This window comes from Leucoraja erinacea, chromosome 2 (assembly GCF_028641065.1).
Source record: "Leucoraja erinacea ecotype New England chromosome 2, Leri_hhj_1, whole genome shotgun sequence".
NCBI lineage: Eukaryota > Metazoa > Chordata > Chondrichthyes > Rajiformes > Rajidae > Leucoraja > Leucoraja erinaceus.
The window spans coordinates 102,765,231-102,791,814 of NC_073378.1; positions in this window are offsets into that span (position 1 = coordinate 102,765,231).

A 26,584-nucleotide genomic window follows, 5' to 3' on the forward strand; every position below is an offset into this window, starting at 1 on the left:
TGATTCCCGACCAAAGGTCCTATAGCGGAGGATCTTTTGCTGCCGACCTCTCTGGCCACTGGGGGGGGGGTACTCGGGAGGGGACAGGACAGCGCCGGAGAGACCCGGCCGGGATCGATCCTGGCTGCGGATGATGCGCAGGTCTGTGCCACCCTCCTCCAATCACCGCGCTCTATCCACAGTCCAACCCCCCACTCCTACCTCCTCCAATCATTGCGCTGAATCATGTCCCGCTCCCATTGCCTGCTGACCGACGTCTCTCTTGTACAATCGACGCCCTCGATCATCAGTCCCACCCCCACTGTCTTGTGGAAAACAGAGATTTCACCGGGTTTTAAAATCCGGATTACAAAAACTTGGGGGGGATGTCCCCCACCTCTCAAAACATGGAGGGGACGTGTCCCCTCTGGCCCCCCCGGGTTTTCCTCCCCTAGTTGGGGGAACGGGTTGCATTGGGGAAATGGGTGAGTGATGGAATATTGCATTGGGGAAAAGGGGCCCAACAGGTCAGGGGAGTATAGAGGGGAGAGGGGTTATGGAGGGTGGGAGGGAGTGACTGACTGAGGGTAGGGGAAAGGAGAGGGAGGTGAAGGAGGGAGTGGAGGAGGGGAGGAGGTGAGGGGAGATACAAGGAAGGGTGAAGAGGAGGGGGAGGGAGTGTTAGTGGATGAGAGGAAATGAGCCGCACCTGCGCATTTGGGGGATATGGGTGAGTGGTAGAATATTGCGTTGGGCGAATTGGTTACGTTGGGGAAATGGGTGATGGGGGTGATTGGCCTCCGGTGGGGGTCTGTCTCTGGGGTGAGCGCCGACGCCACGTGCGGGGACCAGCCCTCCCTTGTGCCCCCCCCCCCCATCCGCTTTGGGAGACGGGGCCCAACGGGTCCCACTTGGTCTAGTAAACAAATGAAAAAGTTCAATAAATTAAAGAAACAATATAATGCAGTTGCAGCTAACCAAGTAACACCCAGCATACCCCTGAGGAACCTTGGAAATAATGAAATGGCTTTGGGAAATTAAGAGGTGATCTCTTTTCTTGCATTTTTTGTTAATGCTGGTCAATTAGGGTTTCTGGTCACACAAGAAAGTGCAGATGGTGGAATCTTGAGTAAAGCACAAAGTGCTGGAGGAACTCAACAAGTCAGGCAGCATTGGTAAAGGAAATGGACAGAAGACAATTTGGGCTTCTTCAGACTGACCAGGCTTCTGGTCAACTGAAGCCCACAAGCTGTTGCTTAGCTCTGGAGATCCTTTGAAATGCCAATGGGAGCTATTTGAGAGGCTTATTTTCTGATGCTCATTTATCATGATTAATACCTGTTATTTCCCAACCCAAGGCTCAGAGCTACATGCATCTCGCTGCAAAAGCAAATCGGATTTGATTTCAGAAGTTGTGCGAATGGAAAGTTCCAATGATAAAGGGCATGTCCCACAAGCATGCAACTGCATGCGGCAAGCTCGACCAAACCGGAAGCGGTGGCCGCGCAGAGGTCGAGTGATCCTATACGAGTTGACGTGAAGTTCGGGCGAAGTCCGCGGGAAGTTCGCACTAGGCATACGCCGTCAAGATGCTGCGTACGGCGTCGAGACAGTGCGTCAAGCCCGTCAGGCCGTTGCCGCGCGGAATTTTTCAACAGTGTCAGGTTTTCGGCGCCTCGCGCGATGTCGGGACCAGCTCCGCACAACTCCATACCGCTCCAGTGATTGAAGTGGGACCGGCCCCGCGAGGCCGTATGGCTCAAGCGACCACACTTGCCGCATGTAGTCGCATGCTCGTGGGACAGGCCCTTTAGCCAGCTCTACTTTATATTGAGGACAGCTCAACCAAGCAAAAGAAATATGCTTGCTTAAAGAACTTCCATTTTGATGTCCCTGTCATGTTTCAAGTTAGACTCTCACCACTGGCATTCGTTCACAATGACCTCACTTTTATTGAGGTTCCTTGCTGCCAAATCCAATCAAATACCTAAGATACACACAAAATGCTGGAATGACTCAACGGGCAGGCAGCTTCTCTGAAGAGGAGGAATGGGTGAGGTTTTGAGTCAAGACTGTTCTTCAGACTCACAACATCATCCATTCCTCCGCTCCTGAGATGCTGCCTTTCCCGCTGAGTTACTCCAGCATTTTGTGTCTATCTTCGGTGTAAATCAGCATCTGCGGTTCCTTCCTACCCAATCAAATGCTTTCTTAAAGTTTAATATACCGGTAATTTATTTTATCATTGATTGAAGCAAACAGGATGAATCATATCTTTCAAGAGCTATGGTGCATTTTTATTCATCGCATGTGAACAAACAAGATTAAAAAATGCTTATTTTAGTAGATAAATTCTTACAACCAAAATTGAGTGAGAAAGCAGGCTTGAATTATGAGATAGCTATGTTAGCCAGTGGAACTAATGTGTCTGAGAAGGACTTCGAAGTTGCAGCCCAATCATTAATCGAAAGTTGATGTTGATAATTTTTTTGATCTCACTCTTCCAGCCAGTCACTTAACAGAACTTAATTTCAAAATTAAAGTTAATGTCAATATATAAAAGGAAATGCAGAGTTTTTATTGCTTGATTTATTTTATTTCCTTCTAAATGGGTATAGTAAATAATCACACTATTGTCAGGGTGCTTAATTATTCCTTTACAACTTGAGTATTAAAGTGTAATAAATATCCTTATAAATAGGTACGTTGAGGAGCTTTATACAACTTGGCTTCAAATTGGGAATTCAAGAGCAGTGGTTAACACACCCAGTTCACCACCTTTGTAATTTGATATTATTAAGATTAATGGATCTATTTTAAATGAACAATCATGAATGCTGACCTCCATAGCTGCACTCTCAAAATGAACTGCTGCATTAAAAGACTGACGCAAGGAGCCAACTCAGAAGATTTGCACCAGAACTCTAACAGTTATGTTGTATCAATATTTGTTATTTAGCTGTAGATCTGCAAGATATTTCGGGATGATATACCCTTCATAATTTCATAAGCTCAGAGGTTCTAAGAGCAGAATTAGGCCATTCGGCCCATCAAATCTACTCCACCATCCAATCATGGCTGATCTATCTTTTGCTTGCAACCACATTGTCCTGCCTTCTCCCCATAGCCCCTGATACCCATGCTAATCAAGACCTTTAGCTGCTGATATTATTAATTTGAGGTTTGAAAATCAAGCTACATATTATCACAGATGATGAGTTTTGAAGACTTACAGAGAAAATCAATTGTTAAAAATGTTTAATTTTTTTTTAAATAATAAAATCATACTGAACTTATTGCATTGCCTGAAGTCGATGCCTGCATTTCCAACCAACACAAAGCCACTCAACCCGGATTTGGAGCTGAGTTTACTCGTTCTCAATACCCGGGAGAGGGGCAGAAAAACCTAACTATCAGGTGGTTTTCGGGCTGAGTCGCTGTGAGGTTCTGACCCACGAATGTCCTGACCAGCTTAGAGAGAAGTTAAAGCTGGGATGGGGGTGCATCTTCTGTCACAGCTGTGTAGGGGGTTTAATATTTTTAAAATATCTCTAACACGCAAAACTAAAATGTAAAACTGTAAAACCCTAACATGGAAAAATTGTCAAAACCAGTAAATTGTCAAAATTTGCTGGAAAAACATTGAGACATGTAAAATTCATTACTTTATTAAAGAGAATTTTAAAAAATATGGAAATACGCTTAAATAATCTGACAATATGCTCTTACTTTCCCCGTTCTGCAGGCTATGATCCCCACTCCATTGAAAAGGAGTGTATTTCTGAGCAGCTGCTACACGATCTGATGTAGCATTGCTTAGGACAAGATGAAGTACATTTAACTAGAAATTCATGCATGTTTTCGAGCGCAGAATGATGAATTTACAGTGATGCAACACATTGTACTACAATGGACTTCAATGAAATGAATTTTGGAGCCATGAGTTTGATGTACTATCGCTACAATGTATTGTGAGGGACAGGGGTGACAGTGGATGAATTTCTATGCAATTATTCGCATAATTGTGGTTGCATTAGGGAAGGAATGGTTCTACTTAGAAATTTAGAAGATAACAAGCTTCAAAGACCTTTTTTGGCTTTCATACAACGTTAACTATAATTGGCAATAACTTCACATGCAACTATTATTAATAATAACATTTTGTGAGTTTTCTAGGTAATGGAAAATTCATCTTATGAGAGATGAAGGGGTTCAATTGGCCACACCTGATCAGATGTGTCCCAACACTCCTCGTTTTATGCCTTTCTTTCATTCTAGTTGTGCAATGACATGCAAGCTGCTATATTACTTTATTAAATCAGCTCTTTAACCCTCATTTTACAATAATTATTCTCTACACCACCTTGGATTCACTCTCAGAGAGATGCCTTCTGTACCTCTGGTAGAATTAATTTCCTTTTGATGTAGACAAAGTCCACCTATAGGAAGACAAATATTTATCAAACTGGAGAAAAAGCCTTATAACTGAATGTTTGTGAACATATATAGTTTGCCCCAAATTATTTGAATAAATTGAGCACTGAAAAAAAAAAACATAATTGAAGGATACAATTAAGTATTTGATTTGCTTACCATTTCTAGAACATCGATTATCTATCTGTACATAACCCATATCCCTCCATTCTATGCATATGCATATGCCTAAGTTAAAGTCTTTTAAAATTATTAATGTATCACCACCCCAGCAGCGGGTCCAACTCTCATAATCTCTTGGTAAAATATTTTCCCCGCACATTTCCTTTAAACTTTGCCCCTCTCACCTGAAAGCTATGCTGTCTAGTATTTAATTTTCCATACTGGGAAAAAGATTCTTAAAGCCCTGTCCCACGGTACGAGTTCATTCCAAGAGTTCTCCCGAGTTTGCCCTGATTCGAACTCGGAGATTTACGGTAATGGCCACTCGTCGGTACTCGGGGCTCTCATGGACATTTTTCAACATGTTAAAAAATCTTCACAAGTCTTCCCGTGCTTACCTGCCATTAGCGAGTCTTCCCGAGTACCTGCCGTTAGCGCTAAGAGACGTCCCCGAGCTCTGACGTACCCATTACGTTCATTCTCCGTACTTACCACGAGTTTGATTTTTTTTTAAACTCATGAGAGCTCTTGGAATGAACTCGTACCATGGGACAGGGCTATTACTGTCTTTGCCTCTCAGAGTTTTATATATTTCTATCAGGTTTCCATGAAATCTGTGGTGTTCCAGAGAAAACAATCCAAATCAGTCCTCCAACCTCTCCCTAAAGGTAATAAACCCAAATCCAAATATCATTCTGCTAAACCTTCTCTGCACCATTTCCAAAATGTCCATGTATTGAGAACATTTAGAGTATTGCGTTCAGTTATAGGAAAGATGTTGTCACACTGGAAAGAGTACAGAGAAGATTTCTGAGGATGTTGCAAGGACTCGAGGGTCTGAGCTATAGGGAGAGGTTAAGTAGGCTGGGACTCTATTCCTTTGAGCGCAGGAGGATGATGGGTGATCTTATAGAGGCATATAAAATCATGAGAGGAATAGATCGGGTAGTTGCACAGTCTCTTGCCCACAGTAGGGAAATGGAGGACCAGCAGACACAGGTTTAAGGTGAATGGGAATATATTTGAGGGGTTACACAAAAGGTGGTGGGTGTATGGAACGAGCTGCCAGAGGAGGTAGTTGCGGCAGGGACTATCACAACGTTTACGAAACAGTTAGACGTGTACATGAACAGATCAGGTTTGGAAGGATATTTGGAAGGATATGGGCCAAACGCAGGCCGGTGGGACTAGTGTAGCTTGAACATATTGGCCGGCGTGAGCTAGTGGGGCTGAAGGGCCTGTTTCTTTACCTGTATGACTCTATGCCCACCGTATCTACTGTGCTGTCACCTTCATGGATCTTTTGAACCGGAAGTGGCGGCGCTGCGCAAGCAGCTGCAGCTCACCTGCAGTCCGTCTGTCTTTTCTTTTTTTTGTGTTTTCTTTTGTCCTGTTGTTTAGTTTATTTCATTTATTTTAGTTGTGTATGTGGGGGGGTGGGAGAAGAAACTGTCCTTAGTCACCTCCTTCGGGGGGATGCGACCTTTTCTTGTCGTATCCCCCGTCTCCGTCTCCGTCTGCGTTGAGGCTTAATCGCAGTGCTGGTGGCCTCCAACTGGGATCGACCCCGAGGCTCCAGAGGCAGAGCCAGGACTTTCCAACGTGAGGCTGGCCGACTTCAGGACTGTGGCGGCGTTGCGGCGGCGACAACCCGACTTCGGAGCCTCAGAGGCTCGGCCGCAATCCCAGTGGAATCGGCCCAGTAGATGACATCGTCGGGAGCTCGCAGGTCCCAGGTTGGTGACCTGTTCTCCGGAGCTCCCGCAACGACAGCTTCGTTCACTGGACTGGAGGGTGGCAGCTTCGATCGCCCCGGGCTGCGGAGTTTGAACCAGCCCGTTTGCGGAGCTCAGATGCACCCGGCGTGGTCCCAACATCGGAAGCCTGGATTGACTCAACGCAGAGGGAGAACAAGGAGGGAAGAGACAACGACTTTAAGACTTTTGCCTTCCATCACAGTGAGGAGGGCCTGGTAGACTAGCTGTGGTGATGTTAAACTGTGTTGAGTGTTTGGTTTGTTATTTTATTCGATGTTATGACTGCAAGGTATACAATTTCGTTCAGACTGAAATGTCTGAATGACAATAAAGGATACTTTAGTTTACTTCACACCGAGGTCCTCGTGTTCCTCAATACTCTATTGGGTTTGACCATTCATTCTGTATGTCCCATCCATATTTGATCCCTCAAAATGCATGTTTGCACTAATCTGGATAAAATTCATCTGTCATCAATCTGCCAATTCACCAGCAAATCAATATCTTTCTGTAGGCTGACATTATTCTTCATATCCATATCACCCCCAATTTTTGTGTTTATTGCCCTTATAAATCCATACCTGCTTACAGCTCTTGAACAGGGCAAAATCTGGAGTTACAATAAATCTGAGGAAGGATGTGTTGCCTCTGGAGAGTCCAGATGAGGTTTATAAGAATAATCCCAGGAATGAGCAGATTAATCTACGATGCGTTTTAGTCGGCACTGGGCCTGTACTTGCTGGAGTTTAGAAGAAAAACCTCATTGAAACATACAGAATAGTGAAAGGCTTGGATTGAATGGATGTGGAGAGTATGTTTCCACTAGTGGGAGAGTCATGGCTAGAGGTCATAACCTCAGAACTAAAGGACATTCGTTTAGGAAGGAGATGAGGAGAAATTTCTTTAGTCAGAGGGTGGTGAATCTGTGGAATTCTTTTCCACAGAAGCAGTGGAGGCCGTCAATGGATATTTTTAAGGAAGTGATAGATAGATTCTTGATTAGTACAGGAGAAGGCAAGAGAATAGGGTTAGGAGGGAGAGATATATCATCCATGATTGAATGGTGAAGTAGACTTGGACCTAAATCTACTCCTATCACATGACCTTATGAGATGTGTCTGGGGCACTGATGGACAGTTTTATGCCATGTCTAATGTGTGAGGCAGTTCTTCCAATTCTTGCAATGGTGTCCAAATGTCAGTGAGATGGTTTTTTGCAGGGCCCGCTGGGCTGTGTGTGCTTTGATCGTACTTTGGATTAAATTATGCTGTCAAATTGCTCAGACCATGATTGTATTTGCTTGGATATGAAAGATAAAGAGTAATTTAACTGATCAAAGGAGTTATTAGGCAGATAGACAGAGACTACTTCCTCTGCTGGGGGTGTCCAGAGTGTGAAGTAATGATGAGCATTGATAAAGATACAGTCTTTGATGTTGAACACACATATCAAATGGCATTTGATAATGTATCGCATTCAAAAAATATTAGTAAATTTGACACCCTGTGAGTTCAAAGGGAAACTTGCAGTGGCTAACAGAAGGAAGCAGGGAATTCTGTTTACAGATTCAAGAGCTGCAATGCTTTCCCCTGGAGTTGATTGTATAAACTCAGCTCTCTTTGGCATTTATTAATGCCTTAATCCTGATGGATATCCAGTGCATAACTTTAAATTTTGTAGGACACAGTCCTGAGAACAAAAATAAACTGGGGTGAGGAGGGTAGGAGACTTCAGGAGACAGGAAGAAAAGGTGGGCATGTGGTAGCTGGAAATTAAGACAGAAGAGTGTGAGATTATGTCTTTTGGTGGAGAATAAAAAGGTATATGAATTAAGCAGTATATTTTTGAAGGGGATGCAGAAAGATGAGAAACTGGAGGATGTAAATACACAAACCTTTGAAGGTTACATGGTTAGTTAATACATTTCATAAAGACATTTGTAATCATTAGTTGATAATATAGAGAGCAAAGAGAACAAATGCAAGGACATCCTGCTAGACCTCAACAAAATACCAGTTGTTTCAGCAGGACGACTATGGTCAAGAAGCGAGTTCGGTATTCTGAAAAATGTATGGAATCATGGGATTTGTCAAAGGTCACTTGCGATAAACATTCTCGGCAACTGTGCTGCTGCATGAATACAGACCTGCTTTTCATCCGTAGTCAGGATCGAACCTGGGTCTCCGGCGCAGCTGTTGAATTGCTATTGGACCGTCCCCGTCCCCATCCCTGTCCGGGGGTGGCCGGAGATGACCACGGTGACCCTGGACTGGTGGAACACCGGCCCATTGCAGTGACGGCCCAAATTTACAGCCAGTGTGGAGAAGAAGAGCTAACTCCAGCTCAACTCTGCCTGTCCCGCCGGGTTAACCGACAGCCCTGGATTGACGGGACACTGGCCCAGTGGCGGCCCAGGCTTACAGTCAGCCTGGAGAATAAGAGCTAACTCCACTGCTCCAGGCCGGTTGCTGGATTGCTCCATGACTACAGGTGCTGTCCTAATGGAGTTTCTATGTTCTCCTTCTGACCGTGAGGGTTATCTCCAGGAGCTCTGGTATCCTCCCACATTCCAAAGATGTACTGATTTGTAGGCTAATTGGTCTCAGCAAGTTGTAAAATTGTCCCTAGTGCATAGGATAGTGTTAGTGTATGGGGATTGCTGGTCGGCGTGGACTCGGTGGGCCAAAGGACTTGTTTCAGCATTGTATTTCTAAAGTCTAAAGATAAATACAACTATGAATACAATGATGAATACAAAACAGAAGATTAGTGCAAAAATTATCGTGTAATCTGCAGTGAATTGGTGGATAATTGATAAAGGGTATCAATAAAATTATTGGGGAAAGTAAATGGGGAAAACTCTTTCTAGTTGTGGAAACATCAGAAACCAGATGACACAAACTCAGGGTGATTCATAACGAAACTGGAGAGTAATGTGAGAGAAAGAAATGGTAATGCAGTGAGTAATTATGAATTAAAATATACTACAGGTTGAACACTGATTTTCTGGCAACTGATTGTCCACCCACCCTTATAATCCGGGTAAAATTATGAGAGTTCAGTTGAAATTTCCTGAGCAGTAAACAGATGGCATTGTGAGTGGCAAGTGTTCTTTCTGGTCGTGTCTCTTCATGGTGAAATAATTTTCTCTCCTAACTGTTTCACAAAGACATTACAGCAAACCCTCATTTTAAAGACCCTCTCATAATAAATGTTGGTTATTATGGATGGACCTGCCGACCCATCCCTGGCTCCCACGTCTCACTGGCCGTTTAGAGCCCCAGCCTCCGGCCCCACTCCTGACTCATAAGGTGCACCAGGGAACCATTCTTCACCTATCGCACAGTCCGGTGACACCACTGTTTTTGCAGCTCACGTTGTAGACCCTGGGGAAGAGCACTTTCTCCAGTGTGCTCCCATTGGCAGAATGCGCTCAGTCACCATGGGGCTCCCTTTCCTCTCACCTGCTGTCTCTTGCATGGTGGAGTATGTCGGCGACTCCAGGATAGATGGAGGTGGCGGTGGTGAGAGGAGGAGGGGGTGGTGACCTGAAGAAAGTGCTGTCCCTTGGGGCTACAACGTGAGCTGCAGTTGCCATATCACCGGATCATGCGGTGGGTGAAGTAGGGTTCGCCGGTGCACTTTGCGATTTGGGAGTGAAGCCAGGACTCTAAATGGCTTGGGGGATGGTGCAAGCCAGGGATGGGTCAGCAGGTCATTCCATTCACATTTTATATTTGTTTTATTTAAGTTTCTGGCACTCCATAGTTCTTTAGAGACATGGAAGGGAAGTCATTAGCAGGCTAGGGGTGCATTATCATGAGACCTCTGTTGGTCCAGAAAAACAGATAATCCAGAAAGGCTCTGGAACTGAGGGTGCCAGAATATCAGTGTTCAACCTGTATCTGAGAGGAGAGGTTAACTCATTCAATAATAACTTAAAAAACGATATTAGATAAATACTTGGGGTAATAGTATTGGACAAGGGAAAGTTGCAAATAGTCAAATTAATTGAATTGTTCTTCCAAAGAGTTGGTGGAAGTCTGATAAGCTGCTGCATCTCTTTCTGCTGATCTTTAAGGTTCTCTGCCAATTGTTGAAATTGGAGGAGGAAAGCATTTCATACCAAGCACTATTGGAATATGGTACTCTCTACCCAAGAAAGCGATTGCAGCCTGGTCAGTGGGTGAATGGCCTACAGTTGTACCTGTGTGTCCATGTGATCTAATCCCAAGCCTTAAATCACTGAAGGACAAGGTATGCAATGAGGTTAGATTTATTTTTATCAATCATGTTTAACAACAGCTTCAATAAATCCATTGATAGTTTTATTATTCCAGATGTTTAAAAAGCTGCCATGGTGGAATATTAAACATATTGTACAGCCTGAAAATTATGTCAAAACACAAAGGCAATATTTTGGGTTGAGACCATTCTTCAGACTGGGAAAGGACCCAAACCAAAACTTTGCCTCCTCAGATGCTGCCGGACCCACTGAGTTGCTCCAGCACTTTGTGTTTTGCTGATGTTTCCAGCATCTGCAATCTCTTGTTTTTTCAAAATTTCCATCTCTTCTTTGTGATTTCCTTCCCTACACGCAGACCCGTGGATAAATATGAAAATATCAGCAAAACGAGCTTCGTCACGATAAAAATGAATGACATCTAGATCTTGAAATCTATAACAATAAATCAGTAATGCATAATGGCTTCTAAAATTGCTGCCTGCCCTAGGTCAAAAATCGAGCATCACAGTATATCGTGTGACTTGTCATAAGTAATGGTATTCACCTGACTTGTCCGTCCATTCTGCCTACTTGCTTGTTGGCAGGCAGAACTGGATTAGCAATGATGAGCCGTATTTCAAAAATAATTAGATCAGTAAAAGGATTCCCAAATGGCTTACCAGTGGTTTGTAATCAAGCAAAAATAGTACAATCCTACATCCTTTAGCAAGATAAGCTATTCAAAGGATCACACTAATTTCAGATGAATCACAGAAATGCCAGTACTTATGTAAAATCCTGTCATTTTTCATATACATGTTAATGCTCCCATTTTTTTTATTTCAGGCCCTGCACCACATTATAAAACTATAAGGGATGAGCCAATTTAATAACATTTATTGATATTATCTAACACTAAATTCTGTAGCCATTCTTTACAGCTTACTGTATCAAGATCACTATCTGTTTTCCATGAGTTGTATTTTAGGAAATTGGGAAAAAACATATATAAATCCTTTATTCCTCTGATTTTATTCAATACTTTGACTGGATTTTCTTCTGTCTCATCATGAGGCAAAGGTCTTGCTTCTAATTCTTCTTTTGTGATTCCCCACTCTTTATACCATTATCAAGTCAGCAGGGCATTGTTCAGGCAGAAACATAGAAACATAGAAACATAGAAATTAGGTGCAGGAGTAGGCCATTCGGCCCTTCGAGCCTGCACCACCATTCAATATGATCATGGCTGATCATCCAAATCAGTATCCCGTACCCACCTTCTCTCCATACCCCCTGATCCCCTTAGCCACAAAGGCCACATCTAACTCCCTCTTAAATATAGCCAATGAACTGGCCTCAACTACCCTCTGTGGCAGAGAGTTCCAGAGATTCACCACTCTCTGTGTGAAAAAAGTTCTTCTCATCTCGGTTTTAAAGGATTTCCCCCTTATCCTGTCAACTGGATTGTCAGCTGAAACATGTCAGCTGGATTAGTAAAATTAAAATGTCCATTTATAGAACACTTTCCACATTGTGGGATGCTCCTGAGCCAATAGGTTAACTTTAAAGAGAAGTTACTGATGCATTGTAGGTAAACATGCAGCAAGATCTGATAAACCGTCTATTGATCTGTTTTAATATACTGATGAAAGTTGGCCAGATGTCAAGAGAATTTCCTTGTTTCACTTCCGAAAACCTCAAGGTGACCATTACCAGAACAGGCCAATTATACCTTTATTAATAAACAACTTTCAAAACAAGCGAGCCTTATTAATTACCTAGGAAAGTAGAGAGAGTGGAAGCTACAGGATCCTCAAGGAGTCCTTGTGTAATCAGGTAAGTGGGTCGATTAATGGCAAATAGCATTCCATTCAGGTCGGTACAAGATGTTGCATTTTGGAAAGCCAAACCAGGGTAGAACTATCATAGTGAATGTTCGGGCCCTGGGGAGTGTTGAAGAACAGACGGACCAAGAAGTACCTTGTTCCCTAAACGTAGCAGCACAGGTGGACTGGGTGGTAAAGAAGGTATTTGGCATGCTGGCATTTATCAGTCCGGGCATTTTGTACAAGAGTTGGGACATTATGCTGCCGTCGTACAAGACATTTGTGAAACTGCACTTGATGGATTGTATACAGTTTTGATTACCCTGCTATAAGAAAGATGTTATTAAGCTGAAAAGTGTGCAAATAAACATGATGAGCATGTTTCCAGGACTTGAGGTCCTGAATTATAGCGAAAGGTTGGACATTTTGTTCCTTGGAGCATAGGAAACCTAGGGGTGAGCTCAGAGATGTATAACATCACGAGGGGCATTAATATGGTGAAAGCCCGCAGGCTTTTTCCAGGATTAGGGAGTCAGAAGAGAGGAACCATAAATTGAAGGTGAGAAGAGAAAGATCTAATAGAGACTTGAGGGGAAACTTTTTCCACAAGAATGTTAATACGTTTATGGAAGGATCTGTAAGTGGATGTGGTTGAGGCAGGTACAATAACAACATTTAAAATAAAGGTACATGGATAGGAAGGGTATGGGTCAAATGCAAGCAAAGAGGACTCACGTAGATGGGGCATTTCAGTTAGCATGGACAAGTTGAGCCAAAGGGCAGATTTCCATGCTGTATGACTCTATATTTCTAAGACACTGGCAAGTTAAATATTCACCTCAGCTGCTGTTCAAATTGAATCCCTTTCCCCCAGTTAATTCCCTGAGCCCCATGCTGCTCAAGTTAAATTTGTAGCCAAGTTATAAGTAATTTGAAAATGACTCATTAATCTTGCAGTAGTGAATAGATTTCTCACTCGCATCCAAATAATCAGGAAGGGGATCTGCTGGAGCTAAAGTTGATTCTCAAAATAGCTGCCAAGGTCCCATAGCAGCCCCAGACAACCATTTCCTGCTTCTATTTTCATTATTTCTGCTATTCAGTTGTTAAAAATGCTTTTGCTCCAAGCAAGCTGTAGAAATATTTACATATGCTTTAAAAATGTTGCCCAGAATCTTTAAAGGCTGACAAAGTTTCTTTGCAATACTTATCTTTGAATGATTAAATGCACATGTGGGATTAAATCGTCCTTTAATTGTGCTCAGGAGCTCAGTGGTTCTTAAGTTAATTGTCGTACTTTTATCTTTCTACAACTGGGATTAGTTAATTCGGTTCAGACAATGCAGCAAAATTTGCTGCCAAATTAATGACAAGCCCAATTGTCCTCATTATTATTTATGGGTAAGAGACACAGTAACGTTCGGCAATGAACATCTGTACAGTTGTATTTGAGTGCCCAAAAGTTCACGGGCAAAGCACTGACAATCTGCATGCAACTTCAGATAAATAACATGTTATCCATAAATTTTATAGGTACTTTCCAAACAGAGAGGTAACTCAAGGCGACATGCTCAATTCACAGTATACTCTCCCTACCCAAGGCTGTGTAGTCAGACACAGCTCCAACACCATTCATAAATTCACTGACAATACCACTGTTGTTGGACGAATAACGGCAGGTCAGATACAGGAGGAAGATTGACAATCTCATTGAGTGATGCCTGAATCACTGATGCTTGGTCTTGCCCTCAACATTAGCAAGACCAAGGACATGATTATTCAAGGAGGGATGGTAGACAAAAAATGCTGGAGAAGCTCAGCGGATGAGGCAGCATCTACGGAGAGAAGGAATTGGCGACGTTTCGGGATGAGACCCTTCTTGAAGAAGGGAAAATTGAGGGGCCATGCACCTGCCTTCATCAGCAGATACAAATTACCAAAGAGGAGGTATCAGCAGTCGTAAAGCAGACTAAGGCAGACAAATCCGAACTACCTGAATGAGTCATTGTCGGACCTTTTACAAAGCTATGGGAGAAATTGCAAAGGCCCTTACAGGGATATTTGCATCATGTTAAGTCACAGTGGAAAATCTGGAATACAGTAGGGTAGCTAATGTATCATTATTTAGGAAGGGTAGCAAGAACAAGACAGGAACTACAGCTCAACGAGTCTAACATTAGTGGTGGGAAAGTTATTGAAAGGGTCTGAGGGACAGGATCTACTAGCATTTGGATAGACAAGCGCTGATTAGAGATAGCAGTTCTGTGCATGGGAAACGTGCAGAAACAGCCCTTCGGCCCACAGAGTCCATGCCGACCAGCGATCCCTGTACACACTAATGGGCCTGTCCCAATGAGGCAACTTTTGAGGTGACTACAGGAGACTATGGGGTCTTCATGGTCGCCTTCATGGTTGTAAGGAGTTCCCACATTCGCGGAACTAGTCGCGGCTTCATTCTGGTCGCTAGGTTCTCCTAGGTTCTCCTAGATTCTCGTAGGTTGTCGCCGTGCTGTCCGGTGAATTTCATTACGTCATTAGAAAAACGTAAACAGCAGTTTTCAGAACCAAGGATAACCGACCGATAATGTTAATGTCCACCAAGCTTCACAGCCGTGTATCTCTGGCTTCTTAAAAGTTGTCTCCACTCCTCCCCCCACCCCTTTTCCCCCTTCTACCTCCCTTCTCCTCCCTCTACCCCCCACCCCCTCTTTTAAAGGACTTAAGTGACCCTTCCCGTACATTGTGCTTTCACCGTCTTAATTACAGCGCAAACCTGTTCGTCATGGTGTGTGTCTGTATCACATTGGCTTTGCACCATGTGAATTTCACTCAGACAGCGCTCCCCCCACTCGCTCTGTCCCCCGCCTGCAGAACTGGCTGGTGAAGGAAGCGATGTGTGTATGTGTGTGTGTGTGTGTGTGTTCCACTCTGACAGTCGCCGTTCCAGTCGCTGGTTTTTCAGCGACGTGCTACTACTTGACATTCGCTGCCAGTCGCCTGAAAAGCCGCCTAAGTGGGGCAGGCCCATAACACTATCCTACACACACTCAGGACAATTTACAATTATACCAAGCCAATTTACCTACAGTACAAACCCACACATCTTTGGAGTGAGTGAGGAAACCTGAACACCCGAGAAAGCCCACGCAGGTTACGGGAAGAATGTACAAAATCATGGGTTGGATCCTGCCCGTGGTCAGGATCCAACCCAGGTCTCTGGCATTGTAAGGCCGCAACCAAACTTATCCACCACCATGCCCTCCCAAGTCAAGTCAAGTCAAGAGAGTTTCATTGTCATGTGTCCCAGATAGGACAATGAAATTCTTGCTTGCTGCAGCATAACAGAATATTGTAGCAAAAAAACAGAACAGTTCAGTTCAATATACACATAAATAAGCAGATAAAGTGCAATAGGCTGTTACAGTTCAGAGTCTGTTTGTTGGCGATTTTAATAGCCTGATGGCTGTGGGGAAGAAGCTGTTCCTGAACCTGGATGTAACAGATCTCAGACTCCTGTACTTTCTGCACGATGGTAGCGGAGAGATGAGTGTGTGGCCAGGACGGTGTGGGTCCTTGATGATGTTGGCTGCCTTTTTGAGACAGCGACTGCAATAGATCCCTTCGATGGTGGGGAGGTCAGAGCCGATGATGGACTGGGCAGTGGTCACAACTTTCTGTATCCTTTTCCACTCCTGGACGCTCAAGTTGCCGAACCAAGCCACGATGCAACCAGTCAGCATGCTCTCCACTGTGCACCTGTAGAAGTTCGAGAGAGTCCTCTTTGACATACCGACTCTCCTTAATCTTCTCAGGAAGTAGAGGCACTGATGTGCTTTCTTTATGAATGCATCAGTATGCTGGGACCAGGAAAGATATTCGGAAATGTGCACGCCCAGGAATTTGAAGTTCTTGATCCTTTCCACCATCGTCCCGTTTATATAAACGGGATTGTGGGTCCGTATCCTACCCCTTCCAAAGTCCACAATCAGTTCCTTGGTTTTGCTGATGTTGAGAGCCAGGTTATTGTGCTGGCACCATTTGGTCAATCGTTCGATCTCACTCCTATACTCTGACTCGTCCCCATCAGTGATTCGTCCCACAACAGTGGTGTAATCAGCGAACTTGATGATGGAGTTTCAATTATCATACACAATTGTTAAGAGTTTTTTTGAAGTTCACCAAGAGGATTGATGAGGGCATTATCAATATGATCAATATGGACTTTAACAAGGCCTTTGATAAGGCCGATGTCGAAGATTAGATTGTATGCAGGGCGAGCTAGCTAATTGTGTCCGATGAAGATAGGTCTCGACCCAAAACTTCACCCATTCCTTCTCTCCAGAGATGCTGGCTGTCCCGCTGAGTTACTCCAGCATTTTGTGTCTCTCATTGTATACATAATTGCCTTGATAGTAGGAAGCAGAAGGGTGATGCTGGAAGGTTATTTAATCGGAATATTCAGGTAGTTTCAGATAAATAGCATATTCTCTATACTGTATATTACACAGCAACTTTCCAAATGTATCCATTAACTCACAGTCTAGTCATTACTGGTTATCAATAAGTGCGACAACATATTGTACGTACCAATCATCCACTATTGCAGGGGAAATGATCTATTAATAGAAAATTGTCTCATTTATTGACTTTTTAAATTTTCAGAGATATTTTAAATATTACATCTCTAGTTGGCAGCTCCAAATATGTTACATAAGAGCAGCTGTTCATTGCTCTGGTTTAATATTCAGGCTGAGGCTGGAACTGTATTTCTTGAGGAAAGACAAAGTGAAATATTTACCATGTTGTGCAATTGACACTACTGAGCACAATTATTTTATCTTTTTTTCATTGTCTTTTGCACTCTCATCGAGTCATGGAAGTAGGTCCTTCGGCCCATTTCACCCATGCCAGCCAAGATGCCCCATCTAAGCATTTGCCCGCGTTTGACCCATAGTCCTCTAAACCTTTCCTAGCGATGTATCTGTCCAAATTAGCTTTAAGGTGCTGATATGGTACCTGCCTCAACTTCCTCCTCTGGAAGCTAATTTCATATACCCAACAAACTCTGTGTGAAAATATTGCTGCTCAGATTCCTATCTTTCCCCTCTCACTTTAAACCAATGTCTTCTAGATCTTGATTACCCTACCACGAGTAAAAGATTCTGCATTTACCCTACAGTACTTACTCTCCTCATGATTTTATACTCCTTTATATGGAGCAAAGAGGTCCTTCTGCAGTGTACAGAGCCCTAGTGAGACCACATCTGGAGTATTGTGTGCAGTTTTGGTCCACTAATTTGAGGAAGGATATTCTTGCTATTGAGGGAGTGCAGCGTAGGTTTACAAGGTTAATTCCCGGGATGGCGGGACTGTCATGTTTTCTCACAGAGAGTGGTGAGTCTGTGGAATTCTCTGCCTCAGAGGGCGGTGGAGGCAGGTTCTCTGGATGCTTTCAAGAGAGAGCTAGATGGGGCTCTTAAAGATAGTGGAGTCAGGGGATATGGGGGTAAGGCAGGAACGGGGTACTGATTGGGGATGATCAGCCATGATTACATTGAATGGCGGTGCTGGCTCGAAGGGCCATATGGCCCTACTCCTGCACCTATTGTCTATTGATCACCCCTCAGCATCCTCCACTCAAGGTATAGGAAATGCCTAACCTTTCCCTATACCTCAGGCCCTTGAGTTCTGGCAGCATCCTTGTGAATCATCCCTGCACTATTTCCTTTGCTCTTTTATCACTTTCTACCCTGATTGTGACATTAACTTAATCTATTCTATTTTATATTACCTCTCAGTCCTTCCTGTGTTGATTCCAGAAGTCATCAGTCTAGTTTCGAGATACAAAGTGGAAACAGGCCGTTCGGCCCACTGAGTCTGCGACGACCAGCGATCTCTGCACACTAACGCTATCCTACGCACTTGTGAGAATTAACATGTATACCAAGTCAATTAGCCTACAAAAATATACACTGTACGTCGGTGGAGTCTAGAGTTATAGGGTCCTACAGTAAGCCTGCCAAGATGACCATTTTGCCGATCTGAGACAAATCCTGTGTACACTAATTTAATTTGTCCCATTGGTTAGGGAATTGTGAACGTGGGTGTCCCCTCCACTCAGATCCCAAATTCCCAATTTTCTTCACAATGCCATTGTCAGATTGCACCTTTATCAACATTGTTGGGGGAAAGGATGGCCCAGCCCCTCCAAGATCTGATCTGGTGATGTAGAATGTTCCATGTCATTTTGGATCAGTTCCATGGAGAATAACATACCCACCTAATGATGAATGAGAGTCACAAACTTGCAGCCAAAGACAGTTACAATTACATGTTTTACTTTAATTGATAATTTGGAGCTCATTAATTAATGAGTGCCATTGCACTCCCATCTCTGACATCTGAAAATCTCTGAGTTCTTTTAACTGTGGCAGAGAAGTTCAGCAATAATATGTTTGGCTCTATTGTGTGTTATTTGCTGTTGTTCTGAAAACAAGCAGTGCACCAGATTGACAATCTCCAACATGTAGCGTAGAACGAAAGTCAAAATTCATTCAGATCCACATTGTCTCGGATACTGTCACAGAAATAGAAAATCTAGTGCGGACTAATTTTCACAGCATTTTTAATATGTTAGTTATAAACATAGAAAAATAGGTGCAGGAATAGGCCATTAGGCCCTTCGAGCCAGCAGTGCCATTCAATATGATAATGGCTGATCATCTAAAATCAGTACCCTGTTCCTACTTTTTCCCCATATCCCTTAATTCCTTTAGCCCTAAGAATTAAATCTAACTGCCTATTGAAAACATCCAGTGAATTGCCCCCCATTGCCTTCTGTGGCAGAGAATTCCACAGATTCACAACTCTCTGGGTGAAAAATGTTTTCCTCATTCAGTCCTAAATGGCCTACCCCTTATTCTTAAACTGTGATCCCTGCTTCAAGACTCTCCCAACATTTGGAACATTATACAATTCATACAATTATATTAATTGATGACAGAGGTCTCTAGGATATCCTGAAATTATGAAAGACCATATAAATGCAAGTCTTCCTTAATTACTATGAGCAAAAAGTGCAAAAAGTGCAAAAAGTGAACTTTTCAATCTTTTTCATTGTGTACGTATGACAATATTCAATTTTGAAGTTAAAACAAGGATGTATTGTCACATTTTAAAATTCATTCAAATTAATTCCGAAACAAACACACATTTTTCTTAAAACTGAAGCGATTGCTCTCCCTCATATAATGTAGATACATGCACATGCTCAGCGGAGTCAACAATCACCTGATACTGTCTGAAGTTCAGCCCTGATTGATAGCATATTTACCCGTTATTTCAGTGACAAAAGAAGATATGTGACTTGTCTTGAAAGTTAGCAACCAGCAATACTTGAAAGGATTGTACAATAATCACCTTGACAATGAAAAGAAACTGGCATGTAATCACATAGGTATCCAACAAAGGAACAGATCAAAAAGATTTCCATAATATTTATAATAGCTGTGTTTTGGAATATTATATATTCATATAATAGATTAGCTTTTGTAAACACATCTTTCAAACCAGATACCTGTACCTGTAAGTAATTATGAAGGTAGGTTATATTGTGAACTTTATATTAGCTGCCAGATAATCGGAAAATTTAGAAGCTCCTATTGAAAAAATATTTTATAACATTATGCGATACACTTAACTATTCACATCCAATGAGATAAATGAACAACAGGAAACAATAAGACACAGCAGAATCATAGAAAGCCAGTCATACGAATAATTCAAATCCAAATTTAATCAATACAAATATATCAAACCATGACAAAGGCTTGGGTTTGAATTCTCTATAAATGTAAAGTTTAAAATTAATTTATTTCTACAAAAAAAGGGGTTACCAGAAATCTGATAATCCACTGTAATCCAGCAGCTACTGGGTATAATTGATGAATTGTCATCATACATGTGTTGAGGATCAATATGATTGTAATTCTGTGTTGTTTGTGAGTTCAATATTAGATACAATCATATTGATCCTTTGTGAGATAAACGTAACCCTAAACTGAAGTGAAGGTGGCTAATGTATGAACAACTAATAAAATAGCTCAAAGGTTTCTCACAAGTAAATTTGCTTCAGTGGCACATGAACATTCTTTCTATTAATTAGACTATTCTGTTGTATTTTTCTTTGTTGCTGGCACAGCTGTCACGATACCATGAAAAATTGCTTATATTCTGAAATATTTTAATAAATCTTTATTGAAATATTTTAAGATACTGCACTACTGTTAATCCACAATTAAATTATTTTCATTTAATTCCTTTCCTTCTACTATACCGAGCAGCAGCATAAACCCACTCAGCCATGATCACGTGGCCTCAGGGAATGGCACTTTGCAGTCTTTAGAGTCTTCCTCATCTGCGGCTGCAAATAATTAATTAATTGACGCTCTGACTAGCCTCATCTTGACAAAAACATATGATGATCAAATGTTAAACATGGACGCAGAAATGAAACTGTCAAAAAATGGTTAAAAGCAGTTATTAATACAGTTTTTGATAAATATCTGTGCAGGCTCACACTGTGTCTCATCTGGGTTCATCTCAGAAAGTAGTTAATCTGATTGATGAATATCCCATTTCAGATTATCTCCCCTGCTGAGTTTAATAACTGCACTTTTGCAACATTCCCCATCACAATGCGGTGAACTTCAATCAGTCATGTGTTTCAGTCACGTGATCACTAAGCCCCTGCAGATGCACACAGCCTTGTCTGCTCCTCTGTGATAGCAGCTGCAATTCACACCATAAGGGGATGTGGAGAGTCATTTCCACCTCCTTGGTATGTACTCTACATCAGCAGAATGCAGGGAAAAATGGCCTGAATGTTATTGTTCTTGTCAAAACCATTGCTCGGGATGCAATGCCAAGTCTTGTTCAACTTCTGAATGGATAATATTTTTATGTGCAGATTAGAAATCAGGACTGTTAAAGCACCAATCACTTCTGTGTGTAAAATTGTTGTTGTTCCGAGTTCTCGCAAATAAATTTCAATCGCATTGTTAATCCTTTCTTGTGATAGTTCCAACGAATCATAACAATTTTGGTTCAAGAAACCTGTAATGTGGAATGGGCCATTCAGTCCCTCAAGTCTTTATCACCACTCAGTTAGGCCATGTTTGACCTGTCCCCAAAAAATATTTGTTTTGATTCTGCTTGCACTCAAATAAAGTTTCATTTTATACCATAACACACTTGATTCACTTACAGTAGCTCTGACACTGAATACTTGTAGTGCAAATCATATTCAGCACCTGATCTGTCTACGGACAAAGTCGAGCCAAAACATCATCCTGAAGACAAACAGTGTTGAGTCTACCATGCGGCAACATTTTCTTTACATTATTTCTCTACGTCATGCGCCTTTATCAGAATCAGAATCAGAATCAGAATCACACTTTATTCGCCAATTATGTTTTACAATATACGAAGAATTTCATTGGCCTGGTCAGTCATACAATTAAAAGCAACAATCACTCAAAAACACATTTTAACATCAACATCCACCACAGTGACTCCCACACATTCCACACTGTGATGGAAGGTGAAATAAAGTTCAAGTCCTTCCTTTTGTTCTTCCTCGGTCGGGGGCCTCGAGCCCTCCGTTGACGGGACGGTCTTGACTCCTGTTGCCGGCGGCATGCGGGCCCTCCACATCGAGGCGTTCAGCTCCTGCATCGGGGGGTTGTCAGGGGTTGTCATGGCGATCGAACCTCGTGTCAGGGTTGGTCGAGCCTTCCACGGCGTTGGAGCTCCCGACTTGCCTCTCCCGGGACTGCAAGCCCTAGATGGTAAGTCCACGGTGGTCGCGGTGGGAGCGATCCTAGGCAAGGGATCCGCTCCGATGTTCAGTTCGCACTCCGCGGTGGGGCTCACGACAGTTCGAGGAGGCCTCCAGCTCCAGCGATGGTAGGCCGCAGAGCCCGGAGAATGTGATCCGAAAAATGATCACATCTCCGGGAAGGAAGGAGCTTGAAAAAAAAAGTTTCCCCCAAACCCCTCCCCCCTCCCCCCCACATAAAATATACCGAAGAACATTAAAACAAACGTTTAACGCACTAAAAAATAACAAAAAGAAAGAAAAAATGAACAGACTGCCGGCAGAGCTCCCATCTCCCCAGCGCCCCCAGTGGTCCAATGGTTTACAATTACATATTCACATTCATTTGACCTGGAACGTTGCTTCAATTCTTCCAGTCCAGTTTCCGTCCCTGACACAGTATAAGAACAATTCTTATCTGAGGCACAAATCCATCCTATGTGATAGATTCATACAAGGGGAATCTATTATTTCCCATCCTACAAGGCTTTTCTGCACAATTCTTAATAATACCACAGCAAAAAAAAAATCACATAAAAATATCCCAGGTCAGAGGTTATGGGAAGAAGGCAGGAGAATGGGGTTAGGAGGGAGAGATGGATCAACCATGATTGAATGGCGGAGTAGATGATGGACCGAATGGCCTAATTCTGCTCCTATCACCTATGATCTTATGGTCGTATGTGTACCTAATGACAACCATGCCTTTCCCACAGTAATTTCTCTTAACATCCCTACTGTCACTAAATTGTCAGGTTAACATTTAATGATGGATGAGCTGACATTTCTTGCAGACGGCTGTTGGGAAGACTGATGTCATTGTCTTCTGCCCTCAGCAAAAACACTGATTGTCAGCACCTGTTCTATCTCTATCCCTGCCCACCACCTGAGATTGAGTCAGACTGGTCTCTTAATGTCATCTTTGATTTCAGGATTAGCCTTTGACGGGAACCTTTTTTCTACCTATGCACTTTCAAGTTTTACTTCATCTGATATAAAGATTATATTATTAATCACACTATTTATAATCCTAACTTGACAATTAAGAAGCACTCTTGCTTACATGTATTCTTCCTTGTTGAGCTTGCAGTCATAAAAACCCCTGCTGTCCTATCTCAACTTGCATTGCTCATCCACTCATCACTCCTGTGTTTGTGATTTACACTGGCATCCTGTTAAGTAGTGCATGGTTTTTAAATGCATTGCTTGATTTGAATCCATCCATCCACTCACCCTTCCCTCCTTCTCTAATGATCTGCAGGCCTACAAGTCTCCAAGTTATTTGTGCTCCTCTGATTTTGTTCTTTTATACATCCCTGGTTGTAATAATTCCACTGATGCAGTCTTGTCTCTAGCTGCTGAAGCCTGAAGTTCAGAGATTCCCATCCATCTCCTTCCAACCCTTGGCTCTTACTGCACATCCTTTAAGATGCTCCATAAATCCTCTTTCACCAAGCTTGTGGTCATCTGTGCTAACACGTGGCTCGGTGTTAAATTTCATTTCATCAACCTCCTGTAAAATTCCATTAGCTATTTTATAAATGTTCTATAAATAGAGGACTACCAAGTAAATGATCTAATTGACTGAAGCAACAGCTCACATAATAATTGACCTAATAGTGAATAGTACAATATTTGGTTCTCCAGACTGTTAATTAGGAATTAAGTTGGAATTAGGAATTGTGTTGAGGAAGTAGGTTTTAGTGACATTTCTGTCTGTAAGATTATTATATGGACAGACACATTTAACATTCTTCTCTTCATTATTCTGGCAGAGGCTTTAACTTACATTAAAGTAGTAGCGAGAAGAGTAGTTGTGAGAGGAATTTAGTATGTCCATTAAGAAATGATCTGTTTGTTTGTTCTCCCTGTGATCTCCCTGTGTTTGTGTGTTCTCCCCGTGATCACATGGGTTGTCTCCAGATGCTTTGGTTACCAAACACATGCAGGTTTGTAGGTTAATTGACTGCTGTAATATGTCCCTAATGTGTAGGATAGAGATAGTATATGAGTGATTGTTAGTTGACACGGACTGAGTGGGCCGAAGGGCCTGTTCCATGCTGTATCTCTAAACTAAATTAAACTAAATTGTCAACAGTGACTGGTGCAAGCATTGTAATAATATGAATCCTTGTAATGTAATGTAAAAGTGAATCTGATGACACGAATCGGCAAAATGTCAGCATCTGGTTAAATATTTCCAATTATTGATTGGTCAGTAGTTAAATGTCAAATGTTAAATGTTTTAAGATGAGAGGGGCAAAGTTCAGACTCCTATGCATAAACTACAGCTCTGCTTTCAATACCATTATCCCAACAAAGATCATCTCCACACTCATGGAACTTGGAGTCAGCGCTCCCCTCTCCAATTGGATCCTTGACTTCCTGACCAACAGACCACAATCAGTGAGGAGAGATGAATGGTATGAAAACTGCACTTGAATTTGGTGGCCTTGCACTCTGCTTGAAATGGTATGAAACTGCACTTGAATTTGGTGACCTTGCACCCTGCTTGAAATGGTATGAAACTACATTTGAATTTGGTGACCTTGCACCCTGCTTAAATGGTATGTAACTGCATTTGAATTTGGTGGCCTTGCCCCCAGCTTGCATTGGAATTTCAAGGAATAGCCGTGACTCAACTGCCAGCCCACCAGCCGTGAGTGAGTGAACTGCCAGCACACCAGGATTGAGTGACTGAGCTGCCAGCCCAAGAATCCATTCGGCCCACAATGTCTATACTAGCCCTCTGGAAACCAGTCCTTTCAGCCCACAACACCCATACTAGCGCTCCAGAAAGCCCCCCCACTGGCCACCAATATTGGAATTGGTGGAGAGGTAGAATATTGCGTCGGGGGATCAGCCCTCCCATGTGAACATGGTACCCAACGGGTCCCACTTTGTCTAGTACACTCATATTTGTGCCACCAAACACCAATCCAACTCAATTTACAAGTTTGCAGACAACACCACCATAATTGGCCAGTGATGAGACGGTGTACAGGAAGGAGATTGCGAACCACTTAGCCTGGTGCAATGTCAGCCAGCTAAGGCGATTGTGGTAGACTTCAGGAAACAATGCATTTCACTCACCCCCATATACATTGATGGTGCCGAAGTAGAGATGGTCAATAGCTTCAAGTTCTTTGAAGTAAATATCACTGAAGTAAATAGCAATTTGTCCTGGATCAGCCACATCGAAGCTATGGCCAAAAATGCACACCAATGCCTCGACTTCCTTAGAAGGCTTAGGATGTTAGGCATGTCCCCAACAATCCTCCCATACTCCTACAGATGTGCCATTAAAGCATTTCTGTGGATGCATCACAGCCTGGTTTGGGTACAGCTCCATCCAAGACCACAAGAAATTGCAGAGAGTCGAGGACGTAGCACAGACCATCACGCAAAGTAACCTCCCATCCATCTACACTTCACGCTGCCTTGGCAAGGCCACCAGGATAATGAAGGGCCAGTCTCAGCCTAGTCACACTCTCTTCTCCCCTCTCCCATCAGGCAAGAGGTACAGAAATGTGGAAAAGCATACCTCCAGATTCAGGGACTGCTTCTTCCTAGCTGTTTTCATGCAACTGAAGTATCCTCTCACTAGCTAGAGTGTGGTACTGACCTCCCATCTACCTCATTGGAGACCTTTGAAATATCTTTAATTTAGATTTTATCACACTTTATTATTAAATAATATGCCCTTTATCCTGTATCTGTACATTGTGGTTTGCTTGACCGTTATCATGTATAGTCTTCTCGTTAACGCAACAAAAAAGTGTTTCACTGTAGCTCAGTACACGTGACAATAATAAACTAAACTAAACTTAAAGGTGATGTGCGAGGCAAGTTTATTTATACAGAGGTAAAAAAAAGGTATGATTGGTTTGGTAATTAGCAGGTTGACATGAAACATTAGGTCCACTTTGTTTTGGTCCTGCTGTCTTCCTAGAAACAGCTCCACAAGAGGTATATTAAAAACGAGTGTGAAATGTTTTAACCCTTACATTGTTGGTTCAGTAGAGTATGTCAGCTGGATGCCTTCACGAGTGATGGGTGGCCGTGTAAACGTCCATGATTTTGCCTCTGCAGGATCTCACCAATGGGCTACAGGTAGAGATAAAGTGACCTCAAAATATTCTGTTATCAATTGGCCACAGAGGTGAGGTGCTGTCTGTCAGTTTGATATTGGAGTGGGAAGCTTAAAGCAGATCAATACTGTACCCTATGGGAATGCTATAGTGTTTTCCTGTGGGATCCCCTTTGACTACTCCTTCAACTGAACCCGAGTGGAACGAGTGACCCACACTCCACCCTGCGCTGC